General features: G+C 41.9%; 1 long non-coding RNA gene across 2 annotated transcripts in view; it reads right to left on the reverse strand.

The window, feature by feature from the left end:
* Window positions 1-280: 280 nt before the first annotated feature.
* The window catches only part of LOC148219638 (uncharacterized), a 50,681-nt gene continuing 24,641 nt past the window's right edge, over window positions 281-26,320 (reverse strand). For both annotated transcript variants that reach the window (XR_015799376.1, XR_015799377.1), the window contains exons 3-5: window positions 19,460-19,590; window positions 10,248-10,362; window positions 281-1,434 (exon numbers count right to left, since the gene is read on the reverse strand). This is a non-coding gene — a long non-coding RNA (uncharacterized LOC148219638). The remainder of the gene's footprint in view (window positions 1,435-10,247; window positions 10,363-19,459; window positions 19,591-26,320) is intronic.

Below are 26,320 nucleotides of genomic sequence, written 5' to 3' on the forward strand. Positions count from 1 at the left end.
TGGCTCAGGAGGGCTGAGCTGCCTCACAGCGTGGTGGAACTGTGGGACCTCTGCCCACTGCGAGGACAACACCTGAGATGGAGCCTCTGTGGGGACCGAGAGATGCAAGTGATTTATTTGTTCCTCTGCTGCATCTAGTCTGTGTGGGCTGCCACGATACCATAGGATGCAGCAGAAGGGTAGCTTGGGAGAGAAAACATTTGGTGCTCTCTGGAAGCTGGGCTGCTAGCAAGTAGAAGATATAGTAAGGAAATATATTTTTTAGAAAGCATGGTGCTGCTTTTTTTTTTTTTTTTTTTTTTTTTTTTTAATCTGCATTTTGTTGTTGTTGAAGGAATTTGTCTGTCTCTGGAAAGGAGACTGTTTTCATGATCCTTCCAGGAGAAACAATGGAGAGAACTAATGGGTGCCGCTGTGGTTTTGAGATGTTCTGCTAAATATTGTTGAGTTTGAGCTTTAGATAGGTTTCTGGTGAGTAGCTGCATTTCTTGGAACCTGTCCAAATCAAACAGAAAATGAGAGCTTTTTAGAGGCCCAGCATACCTCCCACATTTCTCAAAGTGACGAGACATGTCTTTTTCTTCCTTGCTGCTGTTTTATTCTGTATTTGAGGAGGGCAACTGCATTGCAGCTGAAGAGGAATCTGAAACAGAACAAATTACTTTTGTAAAACCTTATTTTGAGCATCTCTACCTCTGAATCCAGTCAGCGACTACATTTAATGAACTGTGGAGGAAATGCTTTGAAGTTTGAATAGAGGAGGTCTGATTTTTTTTTTCTGTCTTCTAATTTTCAGTGCCTCTTCGGTGTTTCAGATTGAGTTTAGCCCTCATACAATAGGACTAAGATGGCTGTGGAACACATTTTTTAGCTCTGGTTACAGCGGACAAGATCTTTCTCTTACAGCAACAAAATCTGAAAAAAATCTGAGAGCAACTTTCACCCATGCTCCTGGTTTAATAAGACATTTCCACACTTACCACAATTTTATATAGAGGTTATTGTAATATAATTATTCAAACAAAGACATTATTTTGCAACAGGGCACTCCTTTTTCTTTTGGAGGTCTATGTGTTACATATCCTCAATTCTTCATCTTTCTCCTACAATTTCCTACCTAAGGAAAATAATTTAACTGTTCAACAGTTTACAGTTTGACAGGTAAAGTTCAGACAAATTTTGTAGACATTATTGAAGAGGTAATTCCTCAATGGAGTGAGCACTAAGAATAGCAACACAAAACTAATCAATGTTATCAATAAAAAAGTTCATTCTAAATGGCAAATTATTTGTCCTTTTCAGTGATCATTTTCATAATTTGTAGCTTTCACTGAAAAACATCACCTTGCTGGTCCCAGTAATGCAAAGGTTTCAGCAGCAACCTCCTACATGGTCTCCCCTTTCCACTGTTTTTATTTGTACAGATGAATGGATCTGAAATAAGAAAAACAATGAGGAAGGCAGAAAGGAAAAAAAAAAAAAAGAAGGTTGTGAAGAATTATTCTGAAAAATGTCATTTGCCTCCCTTAGAAAGCATGAAATGCTTATTCTTGAATATTGCTCCTGCAACACCACAGACAGCTTCCTCTTCCTATTAGTTTCATGTAACATTGTGTTGCTTTATTTAAACTAAACCCATGGAAATTTGTGGAATTACTGATGTTTACCTGCAGTATGAATAGTAAAATATGGGCCCAAAGATGAGAAAAACGAAGGTTATTTCCTGTCAGAAAATGAACGTATGTTCATTTTAATGTACTACTTTCTAACAATCCACGTATTCCACCTTTTAATGCTGCTGAAAGAATGAAATCAGTGGAGAAAGAAAACAATGGAACACCTTCTTAGCACCAGGCAACTGAGTAATTTCAGTTCTGGGTCACCCATTGAGGATCTTGAGGAGTACAGATGTTTTATTTTCCATTGCTGGACAATAACCATGTGGTGAACGTCAATCGCTCCATGTTTATGAAATGGTATCTGGGTTTAATTTCTGCTGTCTGTCAATTGGAGCCTTTGATCTTGGCCTGGAATTATTTTTTCCACTTCACTCTAAGTGACTAGAGGCTACTGCTGTCACTGACTCTTCAATTCCTGATTTCACTTTGCCAAGATGTAAAAGATTTATTTACAGGAATTCTTCCAAATATGATCCTTAACTGTGGGTTTTTTTGGTTGTTTTTTTTCTTTTTCTTCTACCCTCAAGGTACTTTGTAGTGAGTTATTGTAGGATTAACCTGAAGTAAAATACCCAGCACAAGGCAGAATGGAACAAAGTCTATGTGAACAAACAGATGTATTTAAGCAAAAAAATTCAGTTTTAATAACTAATTGCCCCTGGGATTTTAATATACTCTTCTTTTTTGAATCAAACTGAAATTCTTGGTGATATGTGTTAAAAATTATGGTTTAAATTTCTGATGATCAAGTTACATAGATTAAAGTAATGGATACCAGACTCTGCATCAATGCAGTTATAAATATGGATGAAATGAATGTGTATTACACACTGTTATAAATCTGTGTGTTCAAGGAAAAACATAAATCTCTATCACCTTTTCCTCCTTGGGATATGAAAGGTATGGCTATTTTTACAGTGTTTTCAATGAAATTACAAGGTGGGGTAATTTGCTTGTTCTGAAAGACTTCTGCATTTTTACAGGCACTCAAGTAGCATTTTATTTATAATGGCCTATCATTTAAACACACAAAATAGTGTGCACTGGGAGGAATCATGTGACTTTCCAGACACGGAGACAAGCAGGATGATGGTGGATTCTGAGACATTTATAAGTGTATGTGACATTTGTAGAGGTTTCTGCCCCTGCAGACATTTGCCAGGTGTGGCATAACCACGTCCCTTTCCACTGTTTCCTTTCAGTGTGCAGCCAAACAGTGGCAAGTAGGAGGATGTGGTGGAGGCTTATGGTTAGAGGGAGAGATCTGATTCTAATCTGTGATAAACCACTTGCTCTTCGATGTGTTCTGCTGGGGAAAGCCCCAGATCTTGGGGGTTTTTTGGGTATTTTTGTTTTATTTTGTTTTTTGTTTTGTTTTGGTACAGCCACAGAGACTTCAATGAACTGTTGGGTTAAAACACTTTATCTCTGATCTTCAGCTCGTGTCTGATGCACTAGGAGATGGAGATATAGGGTTTCTCCTGCAAGGCACAGCTCTCAGCCCTCATCCAGAAGGAATTTGCCACCCTTCCTGCAGGCTTTGAAGCAGCACCTGTGCCCTCCTCTGCAGCACAAATGGAGAATCACCAGTCTCCTTGGTCCCTGTGGGGATGGCTCCTTGTCCTCACCCTGGCCTGCTGATGCTTTCCTGTGACCAGAGGAGTGGCCAGTGGCCACCTCAGGAGTGGCCTCAGAAGCAGCACTTGCCAGCTGTGTGTACAGCCAGCCCTTATCGTGGTCCACTTTCCAGTCCTCCTGAGTGGAGTCTAAATTCTCTGAGACACTCCAGGGAAGGGGCTAACAGGCTTTTTCCATAATACGTCCTAGCTTTTGGATGACTTACTAGTCAATGAGAGAGACAGCAATCTAGGATAATTGGAAACATCGGGGGGATGGGGAGAAAGGAGATGGTTTTGTTTTCTTTGTGAGTGATTTTGATCCTTCAACACAAACAGGACTGCTTAAAGATAACAAGAACTCTCTCTGGTCAGCAGATTCTGTGGAGAGCAATTAAGGAGCTTTTCTGATGCCTGGAGGCTATCATGAAGCTCTCTTTCTCAACAGAGATGTATAAAATCATGCTCCAGCTGTGAAATCAAGAACTGGCTAAAATCTGACCATGAGCTTGAGCCAAACTCTCTAATATCCTAGGAGGCTGTGAGACCAAACTGTTGCCAGGAAAATACCATCCACTTAATGATATAAATATTAATGGTGAACCTATTTCAAAGCTACATTGAAAGGTTCTTTTGCTTTATATGTTCAGTGCAGAGGGGGTTATGTTATATTAGCTCCATTTCATATGTTTCGGGATGTTTTTCACCCTGAGATTGATGCTAATTGAATGAAATTTTGCCTAAATTTGTATTTCTCACTGATAAACCTTCTCTCTGCTATTTGGTGCATCAGAAAAGTGAGGCTGCTGAGCTGAGGAACACCACATTTTCTAATATATGGCCAGTGATCCTCTGTTCATACTGTCCTAAGTGCAGCTCTTGCAGGAATACTCCAGCTTTCCTGGGAGCATGAGCTGATGTAGAAAAGATCTGGATTATGTTAATATCTATTGGGAACTCCCACTGAAGTCAGTGGACAGGTGAGGTCAACCAAACAATCAACCTTTAAATACCTCCTATAGCTCCAGGAATTAAACACCATGAGCCCAGTGGGTGCATTGCAAAGCACATAAATAAAAACTGAGAAAATATGATAGTATGCCATTTTTACATTGTAAAACCCGTGATTTGGCCACAGCTTTATCTCCTGTGCCCTGTCCACTCTCTAGACTCAAGGGTGGCCCAGAGGAAACACCAAGACTCAGAATAAGGAGAATCCACCAAGATGAAAGTCATGCCCAGTGGTTTTTCCTGGCACCAGCAGGAGACAGAAAGCTGTAAATTGTCCCTGGAAGCTGGTGTTCACTGGGCTGGACCAGCCCAGCTGCCTGTGTCCTGGCTCCTGAGCTTGTTCTTCTGGGGACAACTACAACAAAGAGCCAAAAAAGCAGCAGGTCAATGTGTCCCACCCCTGCCTTACAGCTCTGCTGGCTGACCATGGTGGGGCCCTTCAAAACCCATCTCTGTGCTGTTTATGCACAACTTTTCTTCTCCACGGAGATCCAAACTTCCCATGTCTCCTGGGAGATGCTTTGAGACCAGGGTTTGTTCCCCTGTGTATTCTCTGTGTTTACTTGCCTAGTGCTTTGCAGGAACCACTGTCCCCACCCTTGCAATGAAATCTGCAGCCTCTCTCACACATCCCTGTCCTAATTAACTCTTCCTTTGTGTCTGAGGCTTTCCCCCAGCCCTCACTAAATCAATGGGCAACCTTGCATTCATTCCAGCAGGATTGGGTCAGCCCTCAGGCTCTGACCCATCAGCAGTCACCTGGCAGCTTTCCTCGGTCTCCAGCCATCACTTGCCTTTGTGGCTTGCATGGCTTTTTGGGGAATGCCAGCCCTCAGTGCCCAGCCACAGCAGCCACTGCCTGAAGCCCAGCTTACAGATTCAGCCCTAGGGTATTAAGGGAGATCAGTGGAGGTGTGTATGCCAGATTAACCAGCACACAAAAAGAAAAGTCAGTTTTTTTCAGTCCCAGCTCTGGCACTTCCCGTGGCCTCCTCCTGCTTTACACCTGAGCAAAACGGGAGTTCAGAGCACAAGTTCCAGCCTGAGTATTCCTCTGCTGAAAATAGGGTAACCCGGTCCTTCAGCAAAGCTTTTCATGCCAGTGTTGTGAGAAAACAGCAGCATGACTCGTGTCAGTAACAGCAGCATCCCTCTGGAAACCCAGACTATCCATTGGGACAGATAGAGCTGCACATCCTGCCCAAGGTGTTTCCAGGCTGGAGAGCTGGGTGCAGCAGATGGTTTGCCATCCACACACAGCCCCAAAGAAACCATCCCTTGACTCTGAGGAGCCAGAGGGAAGGGGCTGACAGCACCAAACCTCTCAGGAGCCACCCCAAACTTGGCTTCTGAGCAGGGTAAAATGCTTCAGATGGGAGGTCTGCTCGACAGCATTGTTCCCAGAAAGAGCAATTGCAGGGCCCAGCCTGTGTGAGCCAGCAGTTAAATGTGCAGCTCATACAGTCACAGCCATGCAGGGATGTGGAACCAGGCCTTAGAGGCGATCTGGTCCCATGCAGCAGCTGGATTTTCAGATATCTCCACTCTGAGAGACAGAGCACCCAGAATGTTAAGGTCTGGGAGAAGCATCAGGTTTGGTTTCTGACAGAAAGGGTTTTTTGCTGCATTACTTCAACCCATTTAGGATGCTGTCAGAAACTGTGGCCACAGAAAGATGAAACCTTCCCAAAGTGTGTCTCTATCAGGTGCCAGCAGCACAGGCAACATCTGTGCCACTTGTCCATGGGATGACTCTCACAGCTGAAACACAAAGCAGCAGCTGTCCCTGACATGGATGTCAGAGTCTGATTGGGTATCTGACTAATCTTTGGACATGCAGACTTTTTTCAAATAAGTACGGAGTCAACTACCAGCCATAAAGAGAATTTTCATCACTTTTATTGCTCTTCTGATGGGTTTCTTGAAAGCAAGTAAGCTTTCCATTCCCTGAGAATTATTGCAAAACACTATGGCTACGCTGAAAAAAGCTGCACAAAAAAAAATTTAGTTGTATATTTTGAGCTGTTTTCTCGGGAAGATGATGAACATTTTCAGTGAGAGGCCTGTGATCAGTCCTCAGTTTTGTTGACAAGTTCTTCTGGGTCCCCACCAAATAAAGTCAGGAGGGTACACCACATGACTTTTAACATCCGTGCACTTTGTGACACAGCAGGAAGAAGACAGGTGGTCTGGTACATGGTAATGTACCACACGTGGTCACCTTGCCAGTGGTCTGGGATCAGTTTTTCAGTGCCTCAGTGCTACTTCTTGCTCCTCAAGTCTATTTCCTCAACACAAGTCATATTCACATGACAGCCAACAGATTATACGATGTGTCCAGCAGGGCAGTTTGCTTCTTTCATCTCTTGAAAAATGCCTTCATCAGACAAGCATAGTTTTTCCAGAGATCTCCCATTCCTAGGCTAGGGAATGACGTGGCTATGACAGTGTGGTCTCAGATTTTTGCCACATACCACCACGGCAGGAGGAGACATTGCTGACCTTCTGCAGGGGTGCTGGCCAGTGAGATCCCCAAAACTACAGATGACTCTGCTCCCTAGCCCTGCCCCTCCAGCCATCCCACCCTTCCCTGTCATGGGGGCCTTGTCTACAAGCTAGAAAATTCTGACCTAGCAAGTACTGCACCAGAAGTGCATGGCACTGGGGCATGGCATGTTATCCATCCCAGCTATTTGCTTGGAGGAATTCAGCTCCATGGAGTCACAATCTAGTTCATTGTCTGCTGCTGGAGCATGGAGGAATTCTGGCAAACCCCCATGGAGATAGAAGATTTTAACATCCAATGGCCCAGAAAAAGTTAAATCCCGTCTTATTCTGTACATATTATAATTTTCTATTCCTGTTTTCTTATTAAATATAAACTGCTCTGTGCAATTTCTTATGTATTTATACACACTATAAAATATGCCTGAGTTAAGGGCTATGGGAGAAATCTTGTAACAACATTGCACAAGTGATAATTTTTTTTTCTTCAGTGTTTAAAAATAGTGAATCTAAATTCTTTATGTCAAGGGATATTTAAGTTGGCTGGAAGGATTAATTTATTTTTATTAGTGTCCCAGAATATTTTGCACTGGAGGGACCCTGTAGTCAACATTTTGATGTTGCCCAGCAGTATTTTTTTTTTCTCTTCTAGCTGCTTTCAGTCTGCTGCTCTGCAACCAGTCTGAAGCCTAAGTTCTGCCAGAGTTGTGGCAATAGGTGCTTATTAATTGAGGTTCCTTAAAAAAAAACACCTGGCAATTCTGTCACTGCAGTGTCTTATCTGTGAAGCCAGGCTGCCACCAATGAGACATTAACTCACATTCAGCCACCACCCAGCCTCAACCTGCAAGCTCTGGTGACCATTTGGGTGGCAAATGACATCCAGCCCTGTTCAATGGGATGTCCTCATGTCAGGACAAACAACAAAAAGCAGCCAATTTAGAGGCCTGACTATTTTGAGTTCCTAAAGGTTGAGAAGAGTTTTCAGGATAAGAAAATGTTAAGAGCCAGAAGCTGTGGAAAAAGCCATTTCAGGCTGCTTCCCCAGATGGAATCAGCCCTCCCTGTCTTGCAGTCTGGTGGGTACAAATATAATCTCTATCACCTCAGCAGTGGGGAACCAAACAGGACAGCTCAATTCACTGTTTGCTGTGCTTAGTTCAAGATATTGTATAAAAATTATTTTGCAGTAGCTCTCTGAGTATCTCATTCAGCTATCTCATCTCAGTCACCCGCCCAGAATATATGTCTCAAAACGGAGAAAATCTAGTTCCCAGCTTTTCTGTGCCTCAGTTTCTCATCTCTGAGATGCACATCTCTGTGTTTAGCAGTTTTTTCACAGTAGCTTTATACACCAAAAGCAGTGTACAGTTCCAAAGTAGCTGATACTGGTATATATAACCACAAACACACATTCACATACAGAAAGAGAGAGCTGCTGAAAGGCAAAAGAGGGGGAGCAATTCACTTCAGACCCACCTTTTCGTTTCAATAAGAGATAAGTTGAGTGTCCTCTATTCCGTAGCAGTAATGAAACATCTTTTCAGAGTGCCTAACAGGGCATGCATTTTTGGACATGAAGTCACAGAGATCTGTGCCAGCAGCAAGACTGAACCTATCAGAATGTAAAAGCATTGGTGGTGGCCCCAGAGAGAAGAGCACTTACCATTGTAAACGAACCAACAAAGATATTCTGCCCAATAATGTACAGCAAAAACTGTACCAAACAAAATGGAAATTTAAACAAGGGTTGCATTCTACGGCTAACAATAAAGGCATTAATCAAAGCATACCTGCATAAATGTGAACCCATATGTTCCTCACACATGCAAAGAAAGGAAAGGTTGTCATGAACACAAGAGACAAGGTTGTTAGGTAGCTCATTACTGTTTACATGGGGGGCATTTATTGTGTCCTTTCAAGTCCTTTACATGAGGCTCTTTTCCACACTATTCATAGTTCCCAGCTATCTGAAAATATCAGCAGGTCTGAGATCCTGCGGCTGGATCCTAGAGAGCAGTCAAGACTTCCTGAATTTTAAAAGTGAAGTCTACAGCCTGACACCCAACACTTATTCTTCACTGTTTGGTGGGAGGTAGGTGAGGAACAACGGGGTGCTCTGCCAAGTCAGCCAGCCAAGTCCTTCCTACTGAAATATCCCTCAGCTGCTTTGAATGCTGCAAGAGAACAAACATCACTTAAAAGGCATTTCCATAATCTGACCTCCTGTTGTTTTGCTACCCATGTCATAAACCCAAGTTCATTTCCTCTCCTGGATGCCAGACACTCAGAACAAGATGTTTTTCATCTTCCACTCAAGGGCTCTCAGGTGACTCCCTAAAGGCCAGCCCCACCACTCCCTGCTTGGTAACTGGAAGGTTATGGACTGCTTCTGTAGGCTCTGCTGCCACTCAGAGGCAGCCACTTCCACCTCCATAAATGACATGCTGTCTTCATTTGGTGGCCACACATGAACAGAGAACACGTTGCATCATCTTCTGGTTGTCAGCAAGGGAGACTGAGGCAGGCAACCAGGAGGAAAATGTGCTGGAAAGCCTGGATGCAACCTAGCGGGGTGGGGGTGAACACAGACCTGTCATTTTAAGAGGGCTGGCAGAGGTCAGGAATGAGCTGTGACTTTGGAAACAACACAGAAAAGGATGTGTCAGGACGTATTTTTAAGTGTCCCCTCTCCTTGTTCCATCAGTTACCAACAGTCATCAACTCTTAAGGACCACAGTTGTCCACTGCTGAGGATCCAGGATCTGCAGTCTCCTGGATGAAAGCTGTGTCCTCTGCACCAGTGATTGATATTCGTTCATATTTCACGTGTGAAGCTTTCTTTTGCATTCAGATACCACTTTCATTGCCCACAACTAGCACACAGCATTTGGAGTTAAGCCTCTTTCTAAATTCCCTGCTGTTAATTAAAATTCTGTTAATAAGGACAGAAGTACCTCGAGTAGTTTGGGGTTAGAAAGCCCATGCTCTCCTGAACCACAAAAATGGAGGAATCCCCTCCATTCTGACTCTGGCCAGAAAAGTCCTTTCAGAGACCATAGAAGGCATTTTAGTGGCTTCTAGTAAGTGCTGACTGTCCAAGTCCAGCATCAATAACAGGAAATAGCAGGAAACAGAAGCACCACGTCAGCATTACCAGCTAACCACATTTTGATAGCACATGCAGGAATAAAGGCCTCATGCTGAATTAGATCACAGAGAACTAAATCTTTACCTTCACCTGATTTTTTCTTTTTTTTTTTTTTTTTTTTTTTTTTTGGTGTGTTTAACATCATGAGCATCACACTTGGATTCATTTAGACACACTGATTCATTAGACGGCCCATGACCTTCATAAATTTAAATTACCAGGAAGGGGTAGTTTATCCGAGCGTCTTAGTCATAGAAATGACTCATGATACCCACCCACACTAACCTTTGTTTGGTCTCTCCAAGTATGCCAGGGCTTGTCAGCCTTTCACAAATGGAGCTCTTTGATTCCCTCCATGAGAGAAGGACATCAAGGAAGTCTGATTGCAGGAACCAGCTCCCTGTGCAAAGGCACAAAACAATACCAGTGACCTTGAGAAGCTGAGGACTTGTTTTCTCCTAGGACATGATGTGCTGCTGGGGGGAAGTGTCTCACTTGACCTGAAGTGAGGTAAAAATGTGGGAGGGGGGATATCAGGACTTCTTCTCAGAAGGGCCTCTTTTCCTCTGCCTCTCTGTTTATGTGCCTGTCTGTTGCTTCAGATAATTTATTTCAGATAATTATCTCAACAGCCCTGAATGCAGCCTTGTCAAGGGTTTTCCACGTAGAAGAGTTTTGGCCTCCACATGTTATTTAGTTCCATGCTTTATGAATTATACCCCAACCCAGCAAGCAGCCAAACTCTCAGCATAATTTCTTTTTTTCAGGTGGGTTGTGTGAGGTTATGGGCTTGGACATCTCAGACTTGACTTTCAAATTTTTGATTCTGGAATTGGCCAGTGTGAGCAGCTGTACTCCCCAAGACTTCCCAAAATTCTGAAGGCATTGGAAAAGTTGTAATCTGAGCAGGACTCTTGAAAGATGTTCAGTGGGAAAATCTGCATCTGAAAATATGCTAATATATTAATATTTTAATGTACTGAATTTTTTCAATTAAATGATTCATGCTCAAAAGTATTTCTCATCAATTGGAAACAATATTCACTTCCTTTCAAATCAGAAGAAATTAAAATAAATATAATTTAGTTTCCTTGTTTATCTCCTCAGTTGAGGAGGGGGAAGAGGGAGTGGAAGAAAGGAAGAAAAAAACAACAGAAGTTAACTATTTTCTCTGCAGCTACATTTTGTTTTGAATCAGGAAATATTTTTTAAATGCAAATCATTTCATTAAATATCCGAAAACTACATGAAATATTCTCAGCAAAATGAAAGGCTGCCAGTTTGTTCAAAAGTTTCAACAGGCAAAATTCTCTGTTATTTGTATGTTCTCCTAATCTTAATTTTGGAGGTTTAACACATCTCAAATTAAGACCTTTGTTAGAGATGGTCCAGTGTTCCACTGGCACCTGAATCATCATATTACAAACTTCACCCTCCCTCGCAGCCTTTGGATGAAAAGCTTTTCCAATTCAAAAAATAAGGTTTTTTTAGTCGTAGTTGTCATGTAGTTCATGCTACCCTTGTATATTTCAGAGATCACTTTGCTCGAGACAAAATTACATGCTCGGGACTTCAGCACTCACTCTGCCGCAGCAGACATCTCGTTTCTTAGAAATGATGGTCTGTTTCACTGCCCTGAACATCACACGTCCTGACACACACAGCACAAAGCAGAACAACCCAGAATTCCAGGAAACATCTCCTGAGAGGTGGGGCAGGGATCAGAAGGAGCTCCTCAGGAATATTGCACCACCCCAACAACCTTGGTTAGCTCTGCTGGCTTTGTAAAGGTACAAAATCGGATCTTTCCACTGTTACACTGCTGTTAACTCAACAAATTTATTGTGTTTCTGGCCAGGTATAGAGGTCTCCTGAAAGATCTGACTCCTGACCTAACAGGAGCATTTTTCTGTCTTGGTTTCATTTGAAAAGGAATTAGTGGGGAGAGAGAGAAAGAAAAATTAAAGAAAGAGAAGAAAGGAAAGGAAAAGGAAAAGGAAAAGGAAAAGGAAAAGGAAAAGGAAAAGGAAAAGGAAAAGGAAAAGGAAAAGGAAAAGGAAAAGGAAAAGGAAAAGGAAAAGGAAAAGGAAAAGGAAAAGGAAAAGGAAAAGGAAAAGGAAAAGGAAAAGGAAAAGGAAAAGGAAAAGGAAAGGGGCCCTTTGCAAGCAGTCCAGCTTCATGCATGTCCCAAAGCAGGCTCTGCCTGTAACTTCTGAATAACTTTTCAGTAATATTTAGCTTTCTCTATTACCAGGGACTGGGACACAGAAGGGAATTCAGAACACTTGGAATGGCCCTCTTTTAGACCTGTAGGCCTGCTAAATGGCTGTAGAGGGAAAGTCCTGACTTATTTCTGCACACACACACACACACACACACACACACACACACACACAAAACCAGGTCAAATCATTCTGATGGCAACCACAGGCTGGGGGGAGAGAGATTTTTTTTGTAGAGACAGCTTCAAGAGAGGATTTTTGAACATTTAGAGCCAGTGAAGTTCATGCTTTCTCATAGGCTTGTCTAAAACCTACCCGGTCTTGACACTTACAAAATCGCCAGGCTACCAGGGCTTAGAGATGGTCTTGGAAGAGCACAAACCTTGTGTGTGAAAGGACAATGTGTCTGATGGCCTCTTAGGCAACAAAACTGATAAACTAAATATGGTCTTGGCATTAAAAGAGGAAAAAAATAAGGCAGAACTTCTACAGAATTCAAATTTCAGAATTAAAAAGGAGAACAATAAATACCAGTATGAACTGGAGATGGGAGATAAGATACTGCAAGATCTCAAGAAATAATTAACAGACAAGAAACAGAGACAAAACCAAACTAGTCAGAGACAGACCCATAGTAATTACCAAATCAAGCATGTGGCCTTTAGAATGAGTGGGATCATTCATGTGTTACACAAGATTAAATGAATCTAAGGGTGCTATAAAACCATGCACTGCAAGTGAAAGAATTCAGTGCAAGACAAAATTCAAACTCACAAACAGATGCTCAGTGAAATTTACTGTGAGTTCAGAGAGGAGCTCTGCTAAATCATTAAATAAAGACTTGGAATTCCTCAGTGAACAATTTAAAGCAGTGCAGAAGGAAGAGATACAATAAACCAGAACAAAGTGGAAGAGAATACACAAAACTCAGCTTGGTTCTGGGGCTAGACAGAGGTACCAGTTTGAATCTGCTCGAAGTCCCTCAGTGTTTGCATGTATTTGCAGAATAATAGGAAAGGCAACTAACAAAGAGGGAGGGTAGGAGGGGGAAGGAACATTGTGCCTCAAAGGGAGAAAGGAAGCAAGATGAAGAAGGAAGAAGCACATCTGAAGGAGACAAAGAGGAAAACAGTAAGGAAACTCCTATTTGGAAGAAACAGTGAGCAGATACCATAGCAGGCACAAGGGGCAACTCCTCCTGTTGGCACATCAGCTCCCCTTGACCCAGCCAGGTTCCCTTTGCCTCCATCGAGATGAGTGACCCAACACCAAGCCCCCCCACTGAACTCTGAAGTTAAGCAGTGTCCCCGTGATTTGCATATGTGTGCTGTGCCAGAGCTGTTCCCAGCTCCGTGTCAGTGTGTGTGTGTCTGTAGGAATGTGGGCAGCAGGCTTTCCTGCTGCAGTTTTTAGTCCCTTTGTGATCTTCTGACTCCTTGCCAGCCTCTGTGAGCACCTTCAGTGGTTCTTCACAGGTTTAAGCTTCAAAAAAGGTGTGTACTTCACCAGGGAGAGCAGAATGTGCTGCACAGCACAGCCCCCCTGCCTAAAACTGGATGTAACCAACTCTTCCCAATAAAATGAAAGTGCTTCAGGTCCTGATGTTAGAGGAGGAGCAGCTCGACAGTGAAATGTTGTGGCTCTCCTGCCACTGTCTAAACAAGATCATGAAGACTGCTCCTTCGCCTTATTAATGCTCCTTTCAATGTGCCACATTAGCTCCAGCCAGAGATTCCAGGATAAAGTTATTCAGAACACAGGACTCCTCTGTGCCTTGTGCATTAAAGCAGCAGCGTGGAGTACCTGGCTGGCACACACGGCTGCAGGGAGAATGCTGATCTAAATCACTTGTGTCCACCCCAAGTTTAATTTAGTCCACACACCCCCAGTTGTCTTCTCCTGCCAATGGTCAACAGAAACAAAAACAAGAGGGGAAAAAAAAAAAAAAAAAAAAAAAAAAAAAAAAAAAAAAAAAAAAAAAAAAAAAAAAAAAAAAAAAGACAAAACCCCTGAAATAAACAAACAAACAAACAAACAAAAAACAAACAAACAAAACCCAAAAAACCAAAAAAAACCCCAAAACCAACAACAACAAAAAAAACCCAAATAAACCAACCTCAAAACCAACCAAACAAAAACAAACAAATGAACAAAATCTCCCAACACAAACAAAAACAAAAAATAAACAAACAAACAAAAAAAAACCCAAAACCAAAAAAACCCCCCAAAACAACAACAACAAAAAAACCCAAATAAAGCAACCTCAAAACCAACCAAACAAAACCAAACAAATTAACAAAAATCTCCCAACACAAACAAAACTAAAAAACAAACAAACAAACCCCCAAAAACCAAAGACAACAAAAAACCCAAACTTGGTCATTTTAAAAATCTCAATTTTGCTTTCAGCAATATGTGCACAGAACATGGTTTCATGATGGGATAAATAAAAAGAAACCTACTACTAGCACAATTCATTGAAAATGCAAAGTTTATAGGACAAACTGTGACCTGAAACTTAACTTTTTTTACCATGTTAAATTCATTACTGTTCATGTCTGCTGGTTCATGCTTATTTACTTTCCTTGCTCAAGTATAAAAGAATTGTGTTAAGTCCACTAACACAAAACAAAGCGCTGCAAGTTTACCTGTCTTACAAAATAAATTGCAAAATATCTGTGGGATTAAACGCTTTGATTTAACTAAGCTGGAAACAACTGAAAATGTTTTAATTTAATCCCAAGCCATCATCACATTGTGTATATCAGGAAATACTATTATCATGATCAAAGTGCTTGGAGTTTAGATCTATTAAGTTATGTGTGCTTATTAACAAATTCAGCAATGCAGTACAGCACAGACCTTGACAGTCCTTTCTCAGGTTAAAGTAGTCAAATTTCTCCCTGCAAACTCAAAACTTTGAATTTTATTCATCTTGCAGGGTGAATAACTGGTTAAACCCTTAACTGGCTACACAAATACCGCATGGCTTAAATTCAGATTCCTACAAAGGGAAGGTAGAGATGTTCTCAGTGTCAATAGGCCATGACTTCCACAAAGCTGGTGCACAGTAGCTGAGAGAGTGACCACCCACAGTGACACATTTTTACACTGAAGATGCAAGGAGGCCTACACCAATGACCTTTCCTGGAGACCAGGAGAATAAGGCTCAGTAATTCAGGATTTAGCCATTCAGAGAAGGTTTTTTGGTCCCAGTTAATAAAGGGTCTCGCTAATCCAAAAGCTACAAACCTAACAAGATCCCTGATCCAGCAGCAACTGCAGCTCAGGGAGGAGTTGGGATTTTGCTTGGTTTGATGAGGAATTTATCCTGCTTTGAGCAGTGTTTGCAAAAGCCCTTGGATACGGTGGCTGTGCTCCCTCAGCCTTTGGCACCACACAGCCCCGAGCTCACAGGAGCCCTCTCACAGTCCACAGCTGCCAGCAGAGAACAATGCAGCAGAAATTTTCACCTGGCCAGGAGGCTGGTCCTCCTCCTGTGGCTGAAAGGTGCCTGCGTGCTTGTAGCCACGGTAGCCACGAGCAGGCGTTCACACACATCCCTCCTCCAAGGGGAGAGTTACTGCCAGAAATACAGCCTGTTATGCAAACAACTTAGTCACCCAAAGAGCTTAATAAATGCATAATAAGTAGATAACACAGAGCAGCAGAACACACTTTGCTGGAGCAGCAAGGGAGCACACAGCCTCTCCATTCTGCCTTCAGAGCAGGAGCAGAAGCTGCCTGGTGAACCAGGTCAGCCAGCCCCACAGAGTTTTTTGCATAAGAATTTCACACAAGTATGCTATCTAAACCATTTCCTAAGGACATCTTCTATTACTGAGATCACCGAGCCAGAAAGCACAATAATGCAGGGAGGTTCTTTAGGAAAGGGGGCACTGGGGGAGAACAGTTTAAAGCAAAGGTTTTCCAATCTTTTGTAGGGACAGAACATTCGGTGAGGGTGCTGCTTGGAGAAATACTGCAGTTGGGCTTTTTGGAGCAGCTTTTAGGCCAAGCACCCTTTAATCTGCTGAAAAACAACATTGGTTGGAAAAAAAGATCCAGCATAAAGGTGTTTATATATGAATAACAGAATCACAGGATGGTTCGTGTTGGAAGGGACCTCAGAGAACACTTCATTCCACCCCCCTGATGGTGTCAGGGACACCTTCCACTACCCCAGGGTGCTCAGATCCCCATCCAAACTGGCCTTCCACACCTCCAGGGTTTTGGGGCATCCACAACTTCTTGGGTCACCCTGTGCCAGCGTCTCCCTACTCTCTGTGTGCATTTATGCAGGTGAAAATCAAACCTAATCCTAGTCTTTCTAGGAAGAAATGATCCTGTTTAACCTGTGAAATATGCCTATGTTCCTTCAAGGCTTAATTCAAGATATTACCCACAGTTATAAAGCAATGAGGAAAACCAAGTACCAGGGTTATTTGAACTATCAGGTATGACGCAGTCATGGTTATTTAGAAGTAATCAGACTTCTGGCAATTTATAGATATTACCCCCCCTTTTTTCCAGTGATGTAGAGATAATAGTAAGCTGTATATTCTGAGAAAGAAAGAGGGTGTATCTGAGCAGGTACGTGAATATTTCTGAATGTCTTTTCTACTCACCCCCAGTACAAAAGAGGGTGAGAGAGGGGCTAACCTGCAATTTCAGAGCAACAATGTTCCCTCAAACCTTTACAGCATTTACCTTCTTCAGTGGCACATTAAAAAGTCTTGCATTCCTAGCAATTCAATAAAATAACAAGTAGAAAGCCAGAGAGAAAAATGAGGCCAAAAAAAAAAAAAATCAGCTTCGCCTTGATAAGACGAGAGCAGAACCAAAACCTCTCCAAGGCCATGATTACAGTAAAATAGGACAAAATGAAAAACAATGGTGTCAAACTAACCCCCAGACTTTGTGGGAATCACTTGTGTAACCAGGAAGCAGCTGAGAGAGGAATCCTTGTCCTCAGAGAAGGTGCAGACAGAGAGGGAGCAAGAGAGAGAGTTTGTGGCTGCTCGTGGGTGTGTGTACAGGAGCCTGTGTTTGTGTGCTGGAGCACACAAATGAAAAATTAGAGTGACAGCTAAAAATGCCAAAGGCGATCCAAGGAGACAAACGGGGAATAAAGAGAATGGAAAAGGAGTAATGGAAAACTCTATTAGTGGTGATACGGGGAGGAATGGAAACAACTGAGACTTTTCAACTGGGTGAAACAGAAGATGAAGTAAAGGGCAGAAGCAGAGAAACAGAAAATGGATATTATTTAGAAGAATATTGCCACACATTCCCATTTTATATTCGTCTAATGACTACCACCATTTCTGAGACAAATAATCACTCTTTCTTATAAAACACCTTTTTTTCCTTCATGATCCACAAGATTGCTTGCTTTCTATCTTACCAGTGCACATGCAGAGGAAGCTTCCTGAAATTGTTTTCCTGTTTCAAGTGAGCACCTCATAACTAGAAACAGGCTAAAGAGAGGCAGGAGCCTTTCTTCAGAGAGCATCATCTTATGTAATCATAATGTCAGTAGATCTAAATTCAAATTGTGTGACCTGAATCACAACTCTAAGCTGTGAAGACAAATCTTTGCCTCATGAGTGATGGACATGAGAAATTCTACTGGCATTCTTCAGGCCACCCTTAGAAAGCAATCTGTGATTTTCCTCCTTTCAAGCTGTGGCTGGTTACTGCCTTCCCAACCAGAACAACAAGGCACCAGCTGAAAATAAATCAACTAAAATAGTTGAAATTAAGTAAGAAAGTACAAAACAAAGACATGCTTTGAGCAGAGGAACCACTTGGGGGAAAAAAAAGAAAAAAGAAAGAAAGAAAAAGAAGTATTCCAGTCAAATCTTCTAGGCTAGGAGGAAGAAAATTTATTCAGTTTTCTGAGTTCAAACACACTGTGTAAGTGTGCTTTTTCTCCAAGTGCCGTTGGAGAGCAATTAGCTTTTTGAGATTTCAGCCCCAAAAATTGAAGGAACTTCTAAAAATGTGCACCTTTGGCTCCCCACTCCCAATTACCCCCACAACCAAATCCTCCCTCCTCCATTAAATCTTGGATATAAAATACAGTCATGGGCAGCAAGATGGCTGGTGTTGAAAGAAACATAACTGAGTTCACAGCTCAGCAAGCCTAGACTTTTAATCAATTATCCCCTAAGCTTTCTTTAACTTTCCAAAGTCAGTGAATGCTTTGCACACCTCAGCTCAGCTTTATTAGCCTGGCCTAACTGAAGGAGACCAACTTGTGGGTACACAGAGAATGATAACAACAGCATTAGACTGGCTGCAATCTGACTTTTCACTACTGTTTGACAAGAAAACATAGATTTCATTGGTCTAGTTTACCATTCCTTCATGAAAAGGAGGCACTTTTATATCACTGACTGGTTCCCTGTTCACAAGTAGGTGGATATTTCTTCTAGAAAAATTGGTTATTGTTTTGGGCTTGGAGAAGCATGATATAGCAGAAATCTCTCTGATCATTATGGTAACACAAGGAAATGTTATTGCAATATCAGTTTGGCAAACTGGGAAATACTATATTGACCTGGAAAAGCAGAGTTTAATATTTTGTTGCAGAAATGTTTTGCCTGTAATTTCAGCAGAGGTGATATTTGAATATGAAGCAGATGAATATAAAAATGACTGATGGACATATATCTTAGCCTAAACACTACCAAGTAACACAGACATTAAACTGCTTTTTGCATAATCTCCCTTCTAGTAAAAGTTTTTGCAAGTAGATCATAATAAGAGAAATAGAAACACAAAAATTACATATTTATCATTTACTCTTTGCTTCACTGGCAATTCACTTTCTCGAAATTAATCCCTTGTACTCAACTTGGTGTTCTCATTTAAACAAAGAACAGAATTACCATTCACCAATAATATTGAAAATTATACACCTTAATGAACATCCCAAAAATGATACAACTGATTTTCACCAACTTCTGAATTAAAACCCATTAATTTCTGATGTTTATGGTATCAGTTAATGACGAAAAAATTACTCAGAAGATTTCAGTTTAGGGCAAATGTAGATGGAAGTAGAGACAATCTCTTGGTGAAAAGAGCCATGTGATAGAAACACTAAAACTCTACAACAAACTTTCTGAACAGCTCAGCCTGACAACTTCAGGAAAGGCTGCCTCTTCTAGAAAAGTGGTCTGAGATAACCTAGGAGGGTGCTTGGAGATCTGAAGGGAGATAGAGTTTCTCTGAAGGAGAGCCAGTGAATATTGAAATGTCACTTACTTCTGAATGACGCCAGTGTGTAAAGAAGTCATCTGGGCAGTAAGCTGGCCTTCAACCATGCTTAACTCTTTCTTGTTTACTTCATTATTCTCCTCCCAGTCATTCAGAGACACGGGATGGCACTTAGGGATCTGGCAGAGTATGTGAAAGGGTTAAAAGGAGTGTTTGGGAGCAGCAGGGTGATGCATAACCATATCTATTGAAAGCAGATGGATCCCATTACCTCCCATCAGAGCAAGCTCCTGCTTCTGCTCTGTGGGTGAAAGTGCTCTGGTTTGGTAGATGAAAATTTAGAAGGGAGAAGCATATAAGTATCCAGGATGAATGTTCTACCTGATATGAGCAGTTAGGAGAAGGAATGACAGTGAAAGGAGGTAATATATGCATCTTCCTCAGCACTCCGTTGCTTGTTATGGAAACCTTGTTAGCAGATGAAAGTGACAGGTGAGGTTTAGCTCTGTGAAAAACCAGCACAAACATGGTGTGATGACTGCCAAGGCAGGGGGAATGGAGCAATCTGTGAACAGGCTTGGAATCCACAAATAAAACAGGTACTGTCTTGTTCTTAAAATCTGAAGACAAGCAGAAGCACAGAAATTATCAGACCAGGAGGAAGGAAAAGGAGGAAAAAACAAAAAGAAGAAAAAGATATGTACATTTAAGCCCTTGGCCTGTAATATCAATGGGTGTTCATAGAGAAAAAAAAAAAAAAAAAGGAAAAAAAAAAGAGAAGGAGCATAACATGTCACCATGCACTGTTTACATCACTTACATTCATAGTAAATGACCTTTCCCACGAATAAAATGCCTTTGAGCCTGCCCATGACTAATTTCTAATGTTGTTGTGATTTTAACTTTGGCAGTACAGGGAAAATGGTCACAGCAGACTCCAGTTCCAAGGGAGCAGAAACAGCTTTTGCTTCACCACTGTGACACTCTCACTTTTAAACCAGCCTGCAAATTATCTCAGCTACCAGGTTCATTTAGGAAAGTCCCAGCAATCCATGGCATGCAGGAATAGCTCCACGAAAAGCTGCTAGTATGAGGTCTGTGAATATCTGCTGTTACTGTTGTGCAGGAGACCCAGATTCGTCTGTAAAGATCCCTTACAGTGGCATAATCTTCACAAGTCAGAGTCATGCGTTTGTCTGACACACAGTGAGAAGAAAGCATGGTGTGCAAGACCGAAATTTAGCCCCTCACTTTGGCTCCTCTCAATTCTTAATCCTTTCTTCAAACTTGAAAATTAATTTGCATAATTTTCTGCTCCAATGGCTTTCAAGGATTAATTGTACTTCTGAAAGGGACAGGCGCAGTTTTGACATAAATGGGAGGCAAGAAGACAATGGGGGAGCCTGTAAATTTCTGATCTCCTCCTATGACATAAGTACAAGGAGTATCCAGTGTAATACACTGAGAGGCTCAAAATCTGCTTCATTTCACTTCCTCTCACCCTGACCTTCTGCAAATCTTCACATTTAAGGTCAATCATCTTCAGTCATTCATTTTGTGTTTGTAGCATCTGAGGTTCACTGGTTACTTTTGCTTCTACTCCAAGGGGAATCTGGTTTTTTACACACATGATTTTTTTTGCATTGCCCTCAGTAACAATGGAAGATCACCATTAATATGTGCAGAGAGAAATAGCAGAGATTATCTCCAATGCTCCTTGGTGAAACCTCTCCATTAAGTTCATGAACTTTTCTCCTCTCAAAATCCATCCGAAGTGCTCAGTGGGGAAATGCAGAACCCTCACACTCTCCCACAGCCTGTCTGTTCCTCCTGTCATAAGATGTCTTTTCACAGATCACTTTGTCTGTCCTTCTCTGAACTCTGCAATTTTTTTTCCTGTGTTTTTGGGAAGAAGCAAGAACAAATTCATGCCACCAGCAGACACCCAGCTATGGCTTAGCAGCTGCCCTAACTTAAGTGAAGCTATGTTGATATCTGTCACCTTAGGACCTGGCCTCATATTTTCAGCCTGGAGGTACCTAGTTCAAAGCCTGCTAGGTAGCCATCAGGAGACAGTGTCCAGATGCTGGCTCCAAAATGACACATCAATCAGCAGAATCAAAATAACATGAATTTTCCATGGTTATGTGAGATACAGATAATTATGGTCAAATCTGCATTGCTTCTCATGGTAATTATATGGATTAACATACTATTATGATTACAGTGCAACTGTGTGGATGTCGTATTACCAATATTATAGGTTTCCCCTGAGAAGAAAACTGAAATGGATGGCCTCTAATTTTCAGGAAGGCCAAACAGTCTTACTGTGCCATAGGAAAAAAAAAAAAAAAGAAATTTAAACTGTTTCAAATTCAGGTTGCCCTTCAGATTCTGTAAAACAAAATATTGGGGACTCTTCTCTTCTCTTCTCTTCTCTTCTCTTCTCTTCTCTTCTCTTCTCTTCTCTTCTCTTCTCTTCTCTTCTCTTCTCTTCTCGTCTCGTCTCGTCTCTTCTCTTCTCTTCTCTTCTCTTCTCTTCTCTTCTCTTCTCTTCTCTTCTCTTCTCTTCTCTTCTCTTCTCTTCTCTTCTCTCCTCTCCTCTCCTCTCCTCTCCTCTCCTCTCCTCTCCTCTCCTCTCCTCTCCTCTCCTCTCCCCCTTTCTCCATCCCATCCTCTCTAGAAAAATTGTCTCCACTGTTATTTTTTTCCATACAATGTTCTCAGTGAAAGTTATCTCTTCACACAAGATATTATTTTCCCCAGAAGTGCTGGTCTACCCTCAACTTGCCATTCTTCAGCAGGTGGCTTCCCATGTGCTGAGCTAAGGTAAATGTCTCTTAGTCCACACCAGGAGAAAGATAGTTGAGCTTAGCACAGTCCACTGTGAGACAAATCCTACCAAAGTAATTGCCATCCTGACAGAGAAAATCCTGTTTTATCACTTTTGACTTGTCTCTAACCCCTCACTGGTTGCCAAACTGAATACTATGAAAACTGCCAAGTAATCAGCCTGCAACTGAGTTGAGCTATGCTTACTCAGTGGGGAACTAGAAAACTAAAATATGTCATCATCTTTGAGGTATCCAAAATTCATGAGCGAGCCCACCCGAAGGCCTGAATAATTTTAAGCACATTTTTTCATTTTTCATTTGCTTTCTGGTGTGAGGGCCTGAAGAGGTCAAATTTTTGAATTTTTACAATCACTAGGACTAGAAACAGACTTTCCTTTTTTTCTTTTTGTTGGAATCAGGGACAACCCTTCTCTAACAGCAAAATCACTGAATTTGAAATGCTAAACCTTGCTTCTTCATTGTCTACATGATAACCAGCCCCTGAAATATCATTGGAAGACACCTCGTTGTCAGCAGGCTTTGCAGAGAACCTTCCAGAGGGACTGGGAACTTCCTTTCTTTTCTAAAGGATGACAATGGCACAAAGAAACCCATTCTGCTTTCATGCCAAGGAAGCACAACACCGTTACAGGAGAACCCTAAGGGTTGGGCTGGAATTTCTTCTCATCCTCCTGAATATATAAGCTCTTTCAGAAGTGTTATAAGATGTTCATGTGGCATGAGTCTTGGCTTTTACTAGAAGACCATGCACCGAGTGCATCTTTCAAATATCATGTATTTGATCAAGCTCCACATCCCTGGGAGGAAGGATGACTGTGATCAGCAGGGAGTGAGATGGGGGATTAAAAAGAGAGAAGAAGGTCTGCTTTGGTGAACAGTAGCAAGCAGGAAATTCATGGGTTTGAAGGTGGCAACCTGATGTTGCCAGGTTTTTCCAGGTGGGCTTTACTGAGAGGAAGCCTGGAGTGTTCACCAGAATTTATCAGTTGCCAGTTACAGAAGTTAATTTTATTCAGAGGAGGAGAGACATGCCGAGGGGAACCCATGGCACAATCAACTCCTAGTGGATGGAATGCATTTTTGGACTGAATGCCAGAACAAGCAGTGATATACCTGAGGGCTTGCAAAGCATTTTGGTGGGACCTGCTTTTCATGATGGCCTTTTCATTTCTTCAGGTTACAGCTCTAATGCTTTCCATCCAGTTTTTTCCCCCCTAAAAAAACTCTTGACTTGTTCCACTCAAAAGACAAGATTTTTAAGTCCCTCTCTTAGGTTATTTTGGCAGAGTAAGAACAGACATGCCAGATTAGACTGCAAATCCCCCTGACTCAATACTGTGTCCATGACAGGAAACAGTACCAGTTGCCTAAGGCAGGGTGGAAGAGCAAGGAAAGCATGTGACACTTCTCACATTCCACCTTCCTAGGTCCTTCACAAAGCTTGCTTTGTGTCCCTCAGTAGGATTCCCAAGTTGGATTTCACTGCATGCACAGATGAGGAGGGGCAGCTCATGAACCAGAGCAACCAACCTGCTTCTGTTCATGTTTCCTACCTGCTTTTGCTGGGAAAACTTCTCAACTCAAAGGAGTCGAGAGTTGCTTTTGGTTTAAAACAGCACGTTTACACAAACACATGATATTTTCTGAATTATTTTGATCTGTTTGTTTTCTGGTCATTCTCCATAGATTGTCTCCCCTCAAGAATTTCCTTTGTCCCACTCTAGGGGGTTGTCTTTAACTCTGACAGCACTGAGACAATTATTCCACCAAACATGACTTTTTCCTTGTAGGCAATATGTTGCACAAGTCTAAGGAGAACTAGAGCAGAGGCAGTTTGTTAAAAACTTCTTTTAAGTTTGCAGTGCCAGTAAGCAGCCTTCTTGCTTATATTATTGCTTTAATTTCTGCTGCTCGCTGCAGAACCTCTTAGGCACCAGCTCCCACAATACAACAAGTACTTTAGACTTTTTCACAGCTCTCAACACACGGTCTCTCAGTTTAATTTGGGTTGAGTAGCACCTCACTTGCATAATCACTCCTGAATTCAAAGGTGGCAGAAGAAAGTCTCGGGGACACTCACAACTTATCACCCACTTAGATCTTTGCACTTCCATCCTTTAATGCCTCATAATGTCATTAAGAGGTGCAAGTACTCAAGGGCTCCCATTCCTAATGGCCAAACAGGTCCATTATTGGTTGGCTCCCATAAAGGTGTGCCTGAGATGTACTCTGCAATGTCACCCTTTTACAGACTGCACATTATTGTTACATCCATGTATTTGTCCCAATTTCTCTGCTCTGGACACTGCCTGTGTCTGAGCAAGGGGGTTTCAGGGGAGATGAGACAGCACAAAGGGGCCACGAGCTCTGCTGGTGGCAGCCCTACAGCTGAGACCAAACCCAGCAGGACCAGATCCTCAGCTGGCAAAAAAAAAAACAGATGGGAATTTCCACTGCGACTAAACCAGCCTGGGGAATAGGAAGAAAATAATTTTTAGCTCAGCCTAGTAACACTGTACCAAAAAAATGGGGTCTGAAACCAGTGAAACCTATGTTATAGTATGCAAAGTGTATTAGTTGCACTCTACTTCAGCTGAATGCTGTTAATATACACCAGTATATGCCCTTCACTGACAATGAAAAGAGAGTGCAGTGGTTTACACGACAGTCTACCAGATGTAACCATTGAAAATGCGTGACAGTGCCTCTGGTCCTGGAGGTATTGATGATCATCCAAAGGAACATCTGCTACTTTACATGAGGGAGAAAAAAAAAGGGATCTGTGTGACCAGGCTCTGCACTAAAATGTACATATTTGTTTCAAAAAACCCAGTTTACTGACCAAGCCAAATCTTAAGATGGTGCTTGCTGGCAGACATCTGCCAAAGTCCAAGGAGTTGTACTTATTATAGATAAGTTTTTATTATTATTATATATAAGTTGTACTTAAGTTGACTTATCCTCACAAACCACACAATCTGTTGTGGAGAAGTAGAGAAATGTGAGCAGAAGGCTCCTTCCCCTACCCCAACTCTACACTGTGGCATTTGCCACCTCTCAGACCACTCAGGGATGTTCAGGTGTCTCGAGTGCCATTTCAGCTCCTGCATTCCACCATCTCCAGGCTGGCAGGGACTTGCTGACCACCCAGAGCAGACTCTAAATGATGGGTCTGTCCAGCAGGGCTGCTCTCCCAGGAATGTGTTCTCTTAGACCAGACAGAACCAAGACCCAAGCTCCTGAACGCTCTCAAGTGCAGCACTCCATCAACCACAGGCATTCTGAGACATTTCTGCAAGGCAACCACAATCCTCAAAGAATATCTCAAGGAAAAGCAGACACAGGTGATTCGCTGAATCTTCTGAGGCTGAAAAAATACCTTCTTCACAGGCCCATACACAAAAACAAACAAACAAACAAAAAAACCCACAAGCAAACAATAAACAAAAGAAACCACGGCGGTGGGGGGGAACCCACTTGAAAAAACCATACCAGCACTAAGTCTGGCCTTGGATAAATTGCAAAATGTCTTCTTATTATAATTACCAAGATCCCTGAGGGTACATATAGTTGAATTAAGGGGTGTCTCTACTTGCATACTTAGTGGCTGTAGAGCTGTCTTCAGCTTCAGTCTGTGGTCCCGTAATCAGTGTCCAGAACATGCACAAGACGCCCTTTAATTTGGTTATAAGTAGCCCTTGGGGAACTGTAGAATTAAACAGTATCATAAGGTTCTAAACATGGTCTGTACGAGGGCTAATTCCACGCTCCCGCTCAATAGAGGATTTCTCAGCCTCATCAAAGTTTTATGCTAAAATTTTGGCTAATATTTTGAAAGCATGTTACTTCATTTGACCTAAATGACTTTTGCACATGTTCATTTCCATTTTACTCTATCAGCCTGTTTAACATAATAGCATATTAACAGTACATTTGAAAGAAGAGTCAGTGGTTTGGAGTCAGTCCAAAACAGTCACAGCAGCAGGAGAGAGCAATAAGAGTTCTGAAGAAGGAAAATCAGACTTGAGTCCCCATTATTTCTTTGCAGAATGCA

This window comes from Sturnus vulgaris, chromosome Z (genome assembly GCF_052056855.1).
Source record: "Sturnus vulgaris isolate bStuVul1 chromosome Z, bStuVul1.hap1, whole genome shotgun sequence".
Classification (NCBI taxonomy): Eukaryota; Metazoa; Chordata; class Aves; order Passeriformes; family Sturnidae; genus Sturnus; species Sturnus vulgaris.